This window comes from Leucoraja erinacea, chromosome 26, assembly GCF_028641065.1.
Source record: "Leucoraja erinacea ecotype New England chromosome 26, Leri_hhj_1, whole genome shotgun sequence".
Taxonomy (NCBI): domain Eukaryota; kingdom Metazoa; phylum Chordata; class Chondrichthyes; order Rajiformes; family Rajidae; genus Leucoraja; species Leucoraja erinaceus.
Window position 1 is genome coordinate 19,270,522 of NC_073402.1, and position 17,313 is coordinate 19,287,834.

General features: G+C 40.4%; 1 protein-coding gene across 2 annotated transcripts in view; it reads left to right on the forward strand.

Annotated features, from left to right (window-relative positions):
* LOC129709748 (grainyhead-like protein 3 homolog) overlaps positions 1-17,313 on the forward strand; it is a 91,273-nt gene that overhangs the window by 17,201 nt on the left and 56,759 nt on the right. The gene's annotated exons all lie outside the window — the stretch shown is intronic.

Sequence of the window (17,313 nt, forward strand, 5' to 3'; positions counted from 1 at the left end):
TTTCATCTTTTGGGAGGACCTAGATTCTGACCAAAATTGATCTGGTACGTAAGCATTGAAGTCTGAAGAAGGCTCTCGACCCGAAATGTCACCTATTCCTTCTCTCCAGAGACATTGTCTGTCCCCCTGAGTTACTCCAGCTTTTTGTGTCTATCTTTGGTACATACTGTAAGTATGTTTTCATCATAATCTGTCGTGGGAACATTGAAGAAGGTGGGCATATGATGAATGGCAATATGCTGCCAGTGCCATCTGTCCAATGCATTTTGTTAAACTGAAATTGCAGAAGGAAGAATGAGATAGTGAACCTTTACAATTATAAGAATGAGCAGGAACTTGGAGGTCCCATCTTAATCTTTCTATTCTCTCTGCTTTAGCACTCTGCTAAGTGCAAGGAATGCAAGGAATTTTGAAGCCCACAAGGTTCTGCAGCAATGCTTAATGAAAGGGCTACCTGTATTTTATAATAGTCTTACACCAGAACCGTGTATGATCAGAACAGAGTATGAACTGCCATGATCAGAAGATTAAACAGAACATATTGAACAGCACAGAGTACCGAAAACCATTAATGGGGAAGGATAATGCAAGGACTTGGGCTTTGTCATGAGTAGTGTCCCGAACTTGCAAATATCAGTAGGAACAAAAGGCATCCACTGTTCATCACTGATCAGTGACGCTGAAAGAAAGCATCTTTCTTACATCAATGAGTAACTACACGATTAGAGCATGAAATGAAGTTAGTAAGAAATTTCAAAGCAAATATTAAGAGTTTTCTCTGGTTATTTAAAGAAAAAAAATAGGATTAACAAAGTAAGCATTAGTCTAATAGATAATGAATCTGGGAACAAGAAGTTAGCAAATCAATTTAACAGAGATTTTGCATCAGCCTTTACTATTAGTAACAAGCAGAAAATAGTTATAAATGGGAATTGGAAAAGAAGAAGGAACGTTAGGGAATTCCAGGAGCAGCATATTGGACCTCGGAGCTGACACATCTTTGGGTCTGGTGGACTACATCCGAGGATCTTAAAATAAATAGCTGGTGAGATAGGTGATGCAGTGGTTTTACTTTTACAACTTCCCTGGTTTTGGGACTGTTCCATAAGATTGGAGAATATGACTCTTTATCCAAAAAGAGAAGAGAGAAAACCTGTGCTGTATAACTCGGTCTCAATGAATAGCAGGAAATAAAGAGCAGGTATAAATCTGTGGGAGGGTTTTTATTTCTGGTCGGCAAGACGTAACTAAAGATGTGCTGCAGCGATCAGAGCTGAGGTCCAACATTTGTTAAACATATTAAATATAGGTTGAAAAGTAAATTATGAAAGGGACATAACAAGAGTGCAAAGTAATATTGATAAGTGAGTGAGAAAGATCTGGCAAAGGAGTTTAATGTGAGAACATGTGAAGCTGTCTGTTCTGGCATGAAAAATAAATGGAGCATATTAACTAAGTGATGAGAGATTGTGAATTTCACGGGTGAAGATAGATCTGGGTATTCCATTGCATGAGTTGTAAGACAATGGTGTGCAGATCCTACAAATGATTAGGAAAGCCAACAGAATGTTATTATTTATTGCCAAGGAACTGAATACAAAAGCAGAGAGATTAGGTTTCATATACTCCATAAGTAAATGCACGTCTGAATAATTGTGTACAATGTTGGTCTCTTTATGTGGAAATAATGTAAATGTATCGGAAGCAGCTCAGAGCAAGGGTTAAAAAAAAGTACTGGAGGAACTCGGAGGGTCAGGCAGCATCTGTGGTGGGAATGGACAGGCAACCTTTAGGGTCGGGACCCTTCTTCAGATGCCACCACCACACTTTAACCATATAATATAACCATATAACAATTACAGCACGGAAACAGGCCATCTCGACCCTTCTAGTCCGTGCCGAACACATAATCTCCCCTAGTCCCATATACCTGCGCTCAGACCATAACCCTCCATTCCCTTCCCATCCATATAACTATCCAATTTATTTTTAAATGATAAAAACGAACTTGCCTCCACCACCTTCACTGGAAGCTCATTCCACACAGCTACCACTCTCTGAGTAAAGAAGTTCCCCCTCATGTTACCCCTAAACTTCAGTCCCTTAATTCTCATGTCATGTCCTCTTGTTTGAATCTTCCCTACTCTCAGTGGGAAAAGCTTTTCCACGTCAACAACTTTCTTGTGTCTCCACCTGGAATGGGTCTGAAGGAGGGTCCCAACCCAAAAGGAGACGAAAGTACCCTTTGTATGGCAATTTTAAGATGAAACGTCACCCATTCCTTTCCTCCAGGGATGCTGCCTGACCTGCTTCATTTTATGTCTATCTCTGGAAAGGATGGGTGGGCTTATGAGTAAAGGTTGCTGAGGTTGCCCTCATATCTGTTGGAGTTTAGAAGAATGAGAGGAGAATTAATTGAAGCATTTAGGATACTGATGAGTTTCAACAGACAGGAGGAGGAGGAGGAGGACATATTTCCTCCTGTAAAGAATCTGGAACTATGGATCACTATTTTTAAAAAAGGGGCCACTCTTTACATTGAGATATGATGAAACTTCTCTTATGAATCATGAATCTATTGAACTTTCTTCAAATGGGTGTGGAAGCAAAGCCTTTGAATATTTTTGAAGCAGAGATAGATACCTGATCAAGGAGTGAAATATACGGGCCCACAGGAAAGCAGGTTCAAGATTAAAATCAGATTAGAAATAATCTTATTAAATGGTGAAGGTTTGACAGACTTAATTTGACAGACCTGCTCCTAATTTATATACAGTATTTACCTGTTCACAGCAGGCAACATCTTCAATATATAAAGAAAGATGTTGCTTTAATGGTGCACCTGCAAACTCAAAATTTCCCAAAGTGCTTAATAGACAAGGAAAGGTATTAGAAATGTAGGGAAAGTTTTATAATTGAACAGAAAGAGAGAATTTGATGTTTTTTTAATTCCTACTAGAAAGGACACAGGCATGATTAATGCAGTAGCAGATCTGAGACAGATATCGTTATAACATAGCATTTTTGTCGTTAAACCCAGGAACCCAGTTGCAGTCTGCCTTGAGTTTGCACATGCTCCCTGTGTCTGTGTGGGGTTCCTCTGGGTGCTCTGTTTCCTCTCCCGTCCACGAGATGTGCGGTTTTGCAGGTTAATTGACCTCTAGTGTGCAGGGAGTGGATGAGAAAGTGTGATAACATAGAACTAGTGTGAACGGGTGATCGATGGTCAGTGTTGACTCGATTGGCCAGGGGGCCTTTTTCCATGCTGTACCACTAAACTGAACTAAATAAAATAAAATATAGTAAAATGAACTAAGCTAAACTAAACTAAGCTAAAATAAAATGAAATAAACTATGTAGCTGTGAAAGTAAAGTGTAATATCATGCAGTTACCAGACTAAATAAACTCCTGTAGAATTGCTGTAGTATTTACCAAGTTTAAAAACTGGGACAAGGAAAGCAGCATAATATGTCTTTCTTTTAAAGAAACTCCCTGGTGTTGTAATGCATTTAAATTTGATTGCGTGAGTTGAAGAAAGAGGGTTAGGAAAGTCTTTCTATTGTCAATTAAACCCGTGGTTTCCTTAGTTTCTGTTATGATATCGTAAGTCAAAGTGATCACAGATAACTTGTCACGTTGTCAGACCAAGCCCACTATTAGAATTAAACAAACTTAAAATACCCCGCTGTCATTCGACGGTTTCGACAGCAGAACACAATATTGCCGGAGGCAAATTTTTATGCATGTAATTTTCTTCCTTATTAAGTGGGTGTTGGGAAAGTGTGAAGAGTCTGAATCAGGAGAAACACTTCCCATAGCTGTGAAGCAGGGCTCCTACTCAGATCTTAAAAGAAAACTCAACAGCTGTAAAGTGAAGGCCATTTAACACAAAACATCATATAGATCAGAAGGCACCTGTTTGCTCTTGTTTTTTTGGGTCATAGTTTCTTTTGCCATGAGGCAATTGCAAGTTTGGAGACAGACACAGATGTGTTAAAGCTAATAATTAAAGATTATGATTGTACATTTGGAATGTCATCAGTTATTGCAATCACCCCTTTATTAACTTCCTTGTTGGTTACAGCTATAGTACTTTATGATGTCTTTGCCCAAAGAAATTGCATTAATATCAAGTCTCTCTTTAAAAAATACACTTACTTCCTTGTTAATGTGACAGTGTGCATGCAGCGGAGTTTTCTGCTGGGTTTAAGAAGTTTTCTGCCAGTTTTTTTTTAACAAGCAAGTCCGCCAACATTCAGGCTTTTGTTTTGGGGGGTTCTCTGAACGGACTAGGAATCTGATACACAAGTTGGAGGCTTCGTGCAGAGAGATTCATAACATCTGGGCCATCACCTCCATTATAAGAAAGCATCATTATAAGAAAGCAGATTTTCCACGTGCAAGTCAAGTTTGAGCAAACTGTGGTGTATATGTGGTTCTGCAAATTAAGTATGATGCGCACACCTTATTGGAGCTCTATTGGTGGGAACCGCACTTAAAGTAAAGCCTAGAGAACTTGGTTGCGTATTGAAAGCTATTGCTCTGGAGCAGATAAGTCGGAGATTCATTCGTCCTCCATCTGTTTTAATAAAAGGTATGTGCAATAAATATTACAAGTGAAAGATGTTGATTTAGCTGGTTGAACTGAAGAACGGAAAGGAAGCAAAAGAAGAAAATCTAGCTATGGCAAACACAATAAACAGTTGTCACATGGGACAATAATCCGATCTGATATGCAATGATGGCCTCCCTGTTATGAAAAGCTGATGAACAGTATTTAATTATAATTTGGTGTTATATATTGAAAAGTCTTGAGGCATTTCCTACACAGAGTTTCCATGTTATATTATGTGTGAGTAAATCAAATAGAAAACTAAATTTACGTGACAATTTGATACCTGCTGTTTAATAGATGCTCTGTTCATTCAAACATATATTACCTGTAAGTTACATTTGTGAGAAAGAAGGGTTGAGTAGCCTTGGAATAGCTTCCAGCTTTCATACTTTCAGAAAAATCTCGACTACTGAAAGTCTGAATTCTCTGGAAATATTGGACAGGCTGAACTCTGGTGTCTGTGGAAGTTTGATCTGAGAAAACCCTTCAAAATCCATGTGAAAGATCGATGTGGAGAAACTGTTTCCACTTGTGAGATTCGTTCATGGGGAATAAAGATAAGGTTGCAGCCAACAGATCCAATACAGAACTTTGGGGGAATTTCTTGGCATTGCGATGATAATGAATAGAGTTGTGGACATCAACACATGAAGGGAAGGTTTGAAATGAACACAAGAGAGAATGACTGCTGACATGGGATGAATGAGGTCATTATATTGGAATACAGAATATAAACAGGATGGACCTCTTCGGCTGAATGGATAAATTCTGGGCTGTGAATTCTGCACATTCAGTGGATTCTTAATTTGAATTGAAAAGAAAAAGAGGTGGAGACAGTAGGCTGTGGGAGAGCTGGGAAGGGGAGAGGAAGGAGGGAGAAAGCAAGGACTATCTGAAATTGGAGAAGTCAATGTTCATACCGCTGGGGTGTAAACGACCCAAGCAAAATATGAGGAGCTGTTCCTCCAATTTGCGCTGGGCCTCACTCTGGCAGTGGTGGAGGCCGAGGAAGAAAGATCGGATTTGGAATGAGAGGGGCAGTTGAAGTGCTGAGCCACCAGGATATCAGGTTGGTTATTGTGAACTGAGCAGAGGTGTTGGGCAAAGCGATCGCCAAGCCTGCGCTTGATCTCACCGCACCTCATATTTTGCTTGTGTAGTTTACACCCCAGCGGTATGAACATTGACATCCAATTTCAGGTAGTCCTTACTTTCTCCCTCCTTCCCCTCCCCTTCCCAGCTCTCCCACAGCCTACTGCCTCCGCATCTTCTTTTCTATTTCCCGCCCCCCCCTCGACATGTCTGAAGAAGGTTCTCGACCCGAAACGTCGCCTATTTTCTCTCCATAGATGCTGCCTCACCTGCTGAGTATCTCCAGCATTTTTGTCTACCTTTGATTTTTCCAGCATCTGCAGTCCTTTCTTAAACTTATTTTTGAATTGATGATTTTAATCTAATGTAGCACAGCTTTACCTTATTAATTTTAATTTACCATTCTTGCATATTTGCATTGCCTTTGAAGGTATGGGAATTACATATAATGGAATGTTATAATTTGTTTACTCTCTAGAATTTAGGAGATTGAGAGGGAATCTTATAGAAACTTACAAAATTCTTAAGGGGTTGGACAGGCTAGATGCAGGAAGATTGTTCCCGATGTTGGGGAAGTCCAGGACAAGGGGTCACAGCTTAAGGATAATGGGGAAATCCTTTAAAACCGAGATGAGGAGAACTTTTTTCACACAGAGAGTGGTGAATCTCTGGAACTCTCTGCCACAGAGGGTAGTTGAGGCCAGTTCATTGGCTATATTTAAGAGGGAGTTAGATGTGGCCCTTGTGGCCAAGGGGATCAGAGGGTATGGAGAGAAGGCAGGTACGGGATACTGAGTTGGATGATCAGCCATGATCATATTGAATGGCGGTGCAGGCTCGAAGGGCCGAATGGCCTACTCCTGCACCTAATTTCTATGTTTCTATGTTTCTATGTTTACAAGCTTCACACAAATGCACAGTAAAGCAGATGTTTCAACTGAAATAAAACCAAAAAATACAGGAAATAGCCAACAGCAGTTGCACCTGTGAAAAAACAGAGCTAGCTTTTCAGTTTATCGATCTTTCATCAGAAATTAGAAAAGTAAGCATTGAACCGCTTTTAAGTTGCAGCCAAAGGGGGAAGGACAACAGGAACAAATGAATGGCCACAGACAGGGTGGAGAATGAATAAATTATGTAAATATTGGTGCTATTGGCCAAAAAAAAGGTATGTGTGAGGAAGTGTAAATAAGAGGAGACAAATGAAATTTGAAATAGCACAAGATGAGAGAGAGAAAAATACATATGTTGGTAATGCAAGTCATAAAATGGCTAATGTGAAATTGGTGAATTCAATGTAGATTTTTGAAGGGTGCCATGTGCTAGGTGCTGTTCTTTGAGTTTATATTAAGCTTTGTTGAAAAGGTATATGGAACAAATTACAGAGAGGTCAGAGTTACGGTGGGATGTAGAACTAAAGCGTCAAGGCATTTTTGCAAATAGAATAGTAAATGATCTGCCAATCTGTGTTTCATTTCCCCTGATGTGGATACCACATCTTGAGAAACATTAAAGTCAAAGAAATAGACATAATTTTTCTGCATCACCTTCTCTGCATCACCTGGGAGGGTGGAGGTAAAAGGACAGATGTCGTTTCTCGTGCAGTTGGATTGGAAGGTGAGTGGCAGCCGGTGGAGAGAAATTAGGGAAATGCAGATAGAATGGTCCTTTCAAAATGTGGCAATTGAGGTGTTTGGTGGGAAGATGTGACTGGCAGTGGAGGATAATCTGTTAATGTGGAAGTGAGGAGGTGGAGGGTGAGAACAAGAGAATCACAACTTCATACCTGCTGGAAGAAATGAGCATGAAAGCATAAGAGCAGGATGTGGAACCAATGTGTTCAAAGGCTGCAGTGGAAAGATATCGCAGTTGAGGAAATTGGAAACTATCTCAGAAGCATGCAAGTGGGAACGTGCAGTATTTACATAGATCCCTGAGCAAGGATGGTGAGTTGACTCCATGGCAAGTAGGTTCCTCAGATCCGTACATTCAGCTATTGTAACCCTGCCCTTAGGCCGACAGAAACCTTGCTAAGTGCATGAATTAGATAGCGTAATGACCAAGTTTTCTATGTGTAGACTCTATGACACAGCTCATCTTTTTCACTGGTACTTTTCTAATTTACAATATGAAACATGAATGAGTGGAACAACACAGTTATGCAGTTAATGTGTTGATTAGCAAGCAAAGCTGCCAAAATATGAAATAAAGATGAAAACTGCACTCAGTACATTCGGTGGCATCTGAGTTAACATTTAAGGTAAAAGAGTTTTTGTCAGAACTGGAAAGTGAGGAATAAGTGATTTTCCAGATTTCACAAAGGGCCTCTGACCTGAAACATTCTCAGTTTCTCTCTTCAGATGCTGCCTGATCTGCTGAGTATTTCTGATATTTCCCATTTAATTTAAACGTCAGAGAAAGCTATTTTGATAGCTAAATCTTCATCAGACTCACTGGGCTATGAGAGCAATCATTGCCCCATTTGAAACCAACAAAAATGACCATCAATGTCATGAACTTAAAGTTATAAGTGAAGCAAGATGTGAATTATTTGGTAATAACCTAAATACGACCAAACATCATGGTTTCAACATTATGTAAAGGTTCATCAAAGCATGTTACTTACTACTGCAAGAAGCCTGAATGTCAGAGGATGTAAATTCAGAATGAGGAATTATTTTGCACAAAGAGTAATTAGCTTGAGAATTAATTTACAAGATTGTGGCTTTTAAAGCAGAAGCAATTGGACAGTAATAGATGGGTTCAGGGCACAGCTACATATCTTTCAAGAGAGTGAGGAGATTGAAAGATAAGATGAAAACACAGGGAGTTGGCTAGAAAGCAATCATAAAGGACAGGTTTGTTGCAGCTCAGGATCTTTTTTCTGCTCTTAAAACTACTAAGTCTATTATTAATGAACCACAAACTTACATGCATAAAGTTAAACTTTGGCTAGAAATGACTGTAAATTTTTGTTTATTAAGTTTTCATTACATACATTTGATTTTCATCATACATTCAGATTGCTTTGAGGAAAATACAATCGGGTAAAGGAAAAAAATAATTTTCATACTACTTTGTATAATCAATTCTGGCCAACAATTATAAAATAGTTTCTGACATTTTGCTAAATGTTAGCAACAAAGTGCACTTGCGCTCTAAGGTCTGAGCTTCAGCAATGAACGGATGATATTCTGTGATTATGAGCTGGACTGTTGTGATACATTGGATACACACGAACACTGCAACATTATAAGATGAATAACATCTAGATTGAAATAATTAGTCGCCAAGTCACATAGTTTAATGACTTGCGTAGTTTTCAATGTATTGTGTCACCCTGTCCACACTTTTCCATCGTGGTTATTTTTTAAATCTGATACACTAAGGAGCGACTAAGTAACAATTTGTGTGTCATTTGTACATGGCCCTAATACACCTGCATATTTATGTGTAGATACACTTCCATATCAGATTGGTTGGCGGAAACAATTGCCATTGGAATGTGGTTTGGCACCATCGATTCATTGGAAGCAAATAACATTGGCAGGGCAGACTAAATAACTTTTAACTCTGCAGTCAAAATAGCATTAGAGGGGATCTTTGACTCATCCACCTTCTTTTCCTTGTGGGGATTGACTCCAAAAGGTATCCATGGGCTGGTGAATCCACATTAATTTCCTATTGCCTCCCGCTATTAGGAGGTTTTGGGTGTATCTTTAAAGTTTTAGCTGAAAGTCGTGCCCTTGAATGTTGTGATTTTTTTTAATTGACCGACAAAGGATAGTAGGATGAAGACCAAAGTTCCTGTTTCTGAAGAATATAGTGGACCAGCGTCTTGGCTGATATTACTAGTTCTTGGATTTAACTAATATCATGGCCTACTAGGGTAGGATATCATACCACAATCTTAGGCTATGTTTATTATTGACATGTGTAATGAGGTACACTGAAAGGCTTTGTTTTGCATGCCATCCAATCAGACCAGATAATACTATACATACATACATACATACATACATACATACATACATACATACATACATACATACATACATACATACAAATAAGTCAAAATCAAGTGCAATAGGTAAAGGGAAGGATAAATAATACAGAATATAATTCTCAGCATTGTAACACATCAGTTACATGGATAAAGTCCAATATCCACAATGGGGTAGTGTTGAATCAAACAGTACCCTAGCTTAAGGATGGGCCATTCAGAAACCCAATAACAGAGGGGAAGAAGCTGTTCCAGAGACTGATGGTGCGCACTTTTGAGCTTCTTGTTACATTCTGCCCGATGAGAGCAGGGACAAGAAGGAATGCCCAGGGTGGGACAAGTCTTTCATTATTATGTTGGATGTTTCTTCAAGACATCGTGAGGTGTAGATGGAGACAATGGTGAGGAGTCTGATCTGTGTGTTGGACTGGGCTACATCTATAACTCTACAGTTAATAATCAAACCAACTTGAATCAAACCACTGGATTAACATTAATCAAAGGCTAGCATCAACATTGTTTACTCAAACTCTGAGACCGCATGCTTTTCAGTTCTCCAAAGGGGCAGATCCAAAATTTCCTGAGAGGCAACCACGAGGTAGAGCAACCCCCCCCCATTCACCTTCACCTACTTGTCTTATTGCATGACCTCACATATCCTGGGCACCAGAACACTCATCTCTTGAAATTCCATTATTGTATTCTGAAGGAACAAAATGGAAGCACACATTTTATGAATTGAGTGAACTCAATAGTTACATTTTACTGTGAGAATGATGAACAAGGAATAGTTTGGAGAAATAATTAAAGGCACATTCAATCTGAAGCTAAATAAACATAATGGTGAAAACAATATAGAAAGTTGTTGAAAATGCTTGGGACGAAGGCTGAGTGGAGAATAAACAAAGACTGTTCAACCGAATGTCTAATTGTGTGCTTAAAACTATATGCCATTCTATGTAAAGGAATACTCCGTGAACAGAAGTATGGGTGTGCTGCCCACTGCAACATATAACAGTTCAGGGATTTAGAGTTTGTAGTTTCGAACCACCCATAGCAACAACATGTCTGTATTTGTCAGGTTTCGTTTATGACTAATGCTTTAGGTAATTGATGAGCCCTCCCTCCAAACCGTTCCAGAAGCGAAAAATTGTGCAATGGTTTCAGGACTAATTAAGCAATGCTGGTGCTTCATTAAAATGTAAGATTCCTATGGGAGGACCCTGACAAAACTTTTTTAAGTACTTTTTGATATCTCCTGTAAAGTAAGGAACAAAAGTATTAGAAGACAGCAACGTTGGGTAGCCTTTGTAAGTGAACAAAGAGTCTCTGATGTTCAATTAGCCCAGGACTGTTGCGTCCGAAACAGGCAGCTTGCAAACATGCTGATGAAGCAGATGTGATTGCAGCCTGCAGGCTGTAGGAGGCAGAACTGAGTGGCTGCATGCCCCAATGGAGAGTAATATTTTCTGTCAGCAACACTCAAAGCTAGTCTGTGCGTCTTAAAGACATGTGTACCATGGCTGTAACACTTGTGGGAATTCATTTTGATACTAATTTTGAGCTGGGTACAATGCCTTGGGGAGGACTTTGAGATGTTCTAATGTGGTTCTGAAGACCATGTTAGAAAAGTGCCCTATGGACATAGAGAGGAGACTCTCCTCTGCATGTAGAAGCATTGATTAGTACGTGGAGTCCACTCCTGAGGATATATAGGTACAATGCCAAGGCATTTTCAATGACCGTACATTTGTTGTATAGATCATTGAATGCATCTTCAAATGCCACACCTGCCCTTCCATCGCCATCTTAGACACAGACTAATGCTCATCATCACCTGCACCCAGTTACCAACAGTTGCTTTGGGTTTCATGCCTCAGTCCTTAATATTCAAAGGCACTCATGCCACCAACACAAAAGCACAATAGCTTACTGCTATTGCTCAATGGACCATCTCAGTCCACCATCTAGGGTGAACAAGGCTTTGTATTTCCCTCTAGCTAATTTCAATGGGCACCTTTTTAAAGAAGTTATCAAGAAATACACAGATCATTAATTGAGTTATCTTCTTTGCTAAATTATCTCCACTAGTACTCAGAGTGACTTGGCATTACTGTGGAAACAATGAACTGCAGATACTGGAAAGTGGTATAAAAAGTGCTTGTGTTATTCAGCGGGTCAGGCATTGGAGAACATTATGAGGTAGCTTTTCGAATCGAGGCAGGGCAAAGCATAGCAGATAATAGGTGAAAACAGGCAAGGGGTGGGGGGTAAGAGGAAATAGTCTAGGTGGAGGAGGATAAAAATATGTGGGTTGTCCAGGTGGGGCAGAGGGGAGGGGAAGAAAAGGGAGTGGGGTTGTTAGAGATGGCCTAAAATTGGAGAATTCAATGTTCATGCCATTGGGTTGTAAGGTACTGAAGCGGAATGTAAGCTACTTTTCTCCAGTTTGCGTGTGGCTTCACTCTGGCAATGGAGGAGGCCCGGCATAGAAAGGTCCTTATGGGAATAGGCAGGGGAATTATCAGTGTGGGAATGGGATAGGGAATTATCAGTGTGGGAATGCGTCATTCTGTCCATCTACCTTGGGCCTCCTCCATTGCCAGCATGAGGCCACATGTAAACTGGAGGAACACCACCTCATATTCCACTTGGGTAGCTTGCAACCCAATGGTGTGAACATGTGTGTAATACCCCAATGTTCTCTGCTTATATCAAACTTTCCCCTCACTTTATTGCTACAATTTGGAAATATCATACACACAATATTAGCAAATACAATAGTCAATTTCCAAAATTCTAATGGCCAACATAAATATGGAAGCTGCAACTGCGCAGTATTTCCCTTCAACATCATAATTATAATAAAATGTTTTCAAACATTCATAGGCTTACTCCAAATGTTTCGACTTAGGAGCTGTAGGTTCCCCTCTGTGCAATGGTTAACAATAAGGTGGACTTGAGAACTCACATGCAAAATTTCATTACATCGATCACAAAGGTATAATGCTCCACTGACTGTTCATATGTGGCGCCTATGCTTGTCATGCATATCAAGAATTTTGGTGCCTACTCCCTGCAATTTTCTGCCTATTGCTAAAGAAAGGAATAATACGTCACTAGATTTTTTTAAATGCCACACAGCATTGATTAATGAATGAGTGTGCATAGTAATTCAGTGCAAGATCTGTTAAGGGCCTGTCCCACTTACACAACTTTTTCGGCGACTGCCGGCACCCGTCATCGGTCGCCGAAAATTTGCAGGTTGCCGAAAATTTTCAACATGTTGAAAATCCAGCGGTGACCAGGACAAGGTACGACTCTTTAGGCAACTACTCACGACCATACATGCTTCACCCCGCGACATGTCGCCAGGGTGTTGCCTGTATGGTCGTGAGTCGTCTCCTCAGTCACCCAAAGAGTTGTAGCGTCTTTCTGGTTGCCGCTGAATTTTCAACATGTTGAAAATATTCGGCGACCTGCAATGACCTATGACGGGTGCCGGCAGTCGCCGAAAAAGTCACGTAAGTGGGACAGGCCCTTAATAATCATAAATTTGTACCATGTCTTAAATATAGACTGATGTTCAAAGCCATATGGACTTGGTCAAGGATAGATGCCAAATGACGGGCGGCACTGTGGCGCAGCGGTAGAGTTGCTGCCATTTAGCGCTTGCAGTGCCAGAGACCTGGGTTCAATCCCGACTATGGGCACTGCCTGTACGGAGTTTGTACGTTGTACATTCTCCCCGTGACCACGTGGCTTTTCTCCAAGATCTTTGGTTTTCTCCCACAGCCCGAAGACGTACAGGTATGTAGGTCAATTGGCTTGGGTTTGTATACTTGGTATAAGTGTAAATTTGCCCTAGTGTGTGTAGGATAGTGTTAATGTGCGGGGATCGCTGGACAATGTCGACTCGGTGGGCGCTGTCTCTCTAAAACTAAATGCATTGCAGGATCTAGGCAGGCAGAGGTGAAAAGATAAAGGGGATTTATGGAATGATATCCAAAGCATGGGGAATTGATGGATTAAAGAATGATTAGCCATGGAAGATTATGGGAAGAGGTGATGCTGAAGTGTTCTGTTTATAGAAAACTGTGTTTGAATGGGCTGATGATAGGGTAGGGGTTACAAACAAGATGTTACGGCATTATGGGTTTTAACACAAGGATAAACATTTTGAACTGAAAATATTTAGAAGGCTGGAAGTTCATTTAAGTGAAGGGCGAGTGAAGATGAAACAACTTTTGGAGACGAGTGATAGGTTGGACAAAGAAGTATTGGGATAGTTGAGCTTGAGGAGAACAAGGACATGGATGAAGGTTTCAGCAGCAGATATCAGAACTGAGGTATCTATGTGGCTTCATTCTTGGAAATGAGTTGTATTGATGAAGGGATCCTAAGTTTATGGCCATCAATGTTTCACATTGTAGAGCTGAGACTGAAATAATAATCACTGAATAATAATGGTGGTAACGATATTCTATTTGTAGCAAGGATTGGAGACAACAGCTTTCTTCAGTCTTTGTGTAATAACAAGGAACTACCAATGCTGGTTTACTAAAGAAGTGGTGGAGGAACTTAATGGGTCTCTGGAGAACATGGATAGGTGACATTTCAGGTCGGGATCCTTCTTCAGAATGATTGAAGAGGTGTTAGGAAAGGAAGCTGGAAAATAGGAAGGGCAGGGGAGAGCATGGCTGGTAATCGGTGAAACAAGCAAAAGGGTTTTCATTGATAGGCAGGTCTTTGGACAAAGGCCAGGGATGAAAAGACAGATGTGAGCCCAAAAGGATAAAGGGTTGTGAGTTGTGAAAGGCAGAAAGGCTAGGACAGTTGTGTAGCAAATGGAAGAGATGCAGGTGAAGTGGTGGGGAGGATGGGTGGGAGGGGGGAGAAACCAGTGCAAGGTCAGCCAGGGTTCAGGGGCAGGGAGTGGGTGGGAGAAAAAAAAGGGGGAGGGGGATTCTTGGGGGAGAAGTCTTTCAAATGTTTTATCTAAATCAGATTATGGATCATTGAAGACTGCGAGGCATAGAGTGAATGAGCTGATCAGGACAGATGATCAGTCAATGTTTTCCTCATAGAGGGGAGAAACTTGGAATGCAGCGATGGGGCAGCAATGGCAATACTTACAGCAGTCAGGAGAAGTGTCCATGCCCATTAATTCGATGCACTGTAAATATTGCAAGGCGCCAGTTAGTATATTAGGGTTAACTGTCTGCTTGGAAAGGTGAACATTGCAACTGAGGGCTATCAGGACAGATCAAAATTAGCAGCGGGGGCCACAGGAATGCAGCAGTTAAAGGTTGCCATCATTATTTTTGGAGTGATAATGTCTTTCTCCCACTTGTTTATGTATGCATGAGGAAGTATCAGTGGTGGGAGGCTGATGATCAAACTAGTAAACAATAAATTCTAAGATGCTTAGATGAGTGTGCAATTCTTTGTCGGACACTGTTAATGGTGGGCAGATGTTATCTTTATCTTGTTGAGCAACGTGTGGACTCAACAGTGCATCAAATAGATTGAGTTTCTGTCCTTTTTTTGCTTCTTTAAACTTGATAGGAACCATCATAGGAATAAGCATTTCCTGAAATTTACCTAATATTTCTGTACACCAAGCCGGAAATGAAACGAAAGGATGTTTAGTCGATGCAAACTCCAAAAGTCCCATCAGTTATCTGCATTGCAAGTTACGGTCCCATGCAGGCTGCAACAATATGTTTTCTACAAAGATCATGTACATAATCCAGAGGGCTGCATATCTGTGAAATCCACATTTGCAATGACGATTGTTATCTCTGGAAGTGCAATAGTGAAAATCACCTTCACAAGTTCCTAAGTTATAGGAACAGAATTTGGCCATTTGGACCATCACACCTACTCCGCCATTCAATCGTGGCTGATCTACTTTTCTCTCTCAACCCCATTCTCCTGCATTCTTCCCATAACCCCTGACACCCATACTAATCACTTCTTCCATCTTCAATGATAATATGCATTATTTTATGTGAAACGTAGCAGCTCTTACATCCTTGTGGAGATAAATATATTTTATTCTATTCCAATGAGATAATCCCAAACTTAGTATTTGACTCTCAAGTCCTGAGAAGTTAACTCTGTTTTGTTTAACATGGTTCTTGAAAATGTCACTTTGGCACAATATTTTTGATTGCATATTTATACATAGAATTGTCAATCATAGATGTACACTTGTAAGCAAAAAAAAAGAGGTTGACAGATGCTGTAGACCTCAACCACTTAAAGCAGGGCAAATTACAGTATTCAATGGCTAATATTGCTCCCATACGATTCCACACTGACACAGTAAAGTGCTGAGAGGTTGCTGAACTGTCAGAGATCATCTTTCAAATGGTACATGAAACTCAAGTACAACTGGCCTCGCAGGTAGACTAACTACATTTTAATAATAATTACATTTCAGAAATACCTTGTTGCACCTTGTAACTCCTGTGCCTTTGGGCAGGAGGTACAGATGCCTGAGGTCCCACACTGCCTAGTTCCGGAAAAGCCACTTTTCGACAACTATCAGGTTCTTGAACCAACTTGCACAACTTTAATCCTACCTCGAAGATGTAACACTCTAAACCGCCTTTTCCACTACCATGGGCATATTTTGGGTTGTAATTGTTTTTTTGGACAGTTATTTTTTCTTTTGACTGTCTATGTTTGATTAATATATGTTATGTTTTTTTAAATGTTGTCTGAGAGGTTGTACATGTGATGCTGTTCAAACAAAACTTTCATTGTACCTATACCATTAGAGTATTTAGAGTTTTAGACTCAGTTCGGGGGGAGTTCCCCCCGCCACGGGTACCATGTAATCCCGTGCTACCTGCTCCATGGCCGGATAGTCAGCAACTAAACCGTCTCCCCCACCTGGTGGACCCCCAGCAAGATCAAAAACAAGACCTGTCAAAGGGCGGATGAGCTCCTAGTGAGCCAACGGCCATCCACACTTAAGTAGAGTTGCGACCACTGTCGTACAGTGCATTGTAAGGCACCATTCCCGTTGATGTTTTCAACGAAGATGATGGTATACCTCACCACACTAGTGCATATGACAATAAACTCAATGTGACTTGACTTCATTATTCAGAAGGGGCTGTAAAAGGCACTGTACAAAAGAAACTTGTATATTTTCCCCAATGGCCCATCCTTTTTGTATTCAGAGCATTTCTTGATGTTACTAAACACTAGTTCAGGTGAGCAAGCAGGGAGCATTAAAGTACATGCTTTTTGAAGGAAATCAAAGCATTTGTGGGAGATAGTGTGAGAAGCTGAAATTTACCTCTGTTCCATACGGTTTAGTAATGATTCATTAAAACATGTCAACACAGGATAGACACAAAGTGCTGGAGCAACTGAGTGGATCAGGTAGAATTTCTGGAGAAAAAGGATAGGTGGCGTATCATGTCAGAAGGAGTCTAAAGAAGGATCGCAACCTGAAATGCCACCAATCTTTATTTTCCAGAGATGCTGCCTGGCCCGCTGAATTACTCCAGCACTTTATGTCAAAAATACAAGTCTTTTTAGCTTCCTGCTCCATTCTTGAAGAATTAAATCAGACAAATCACT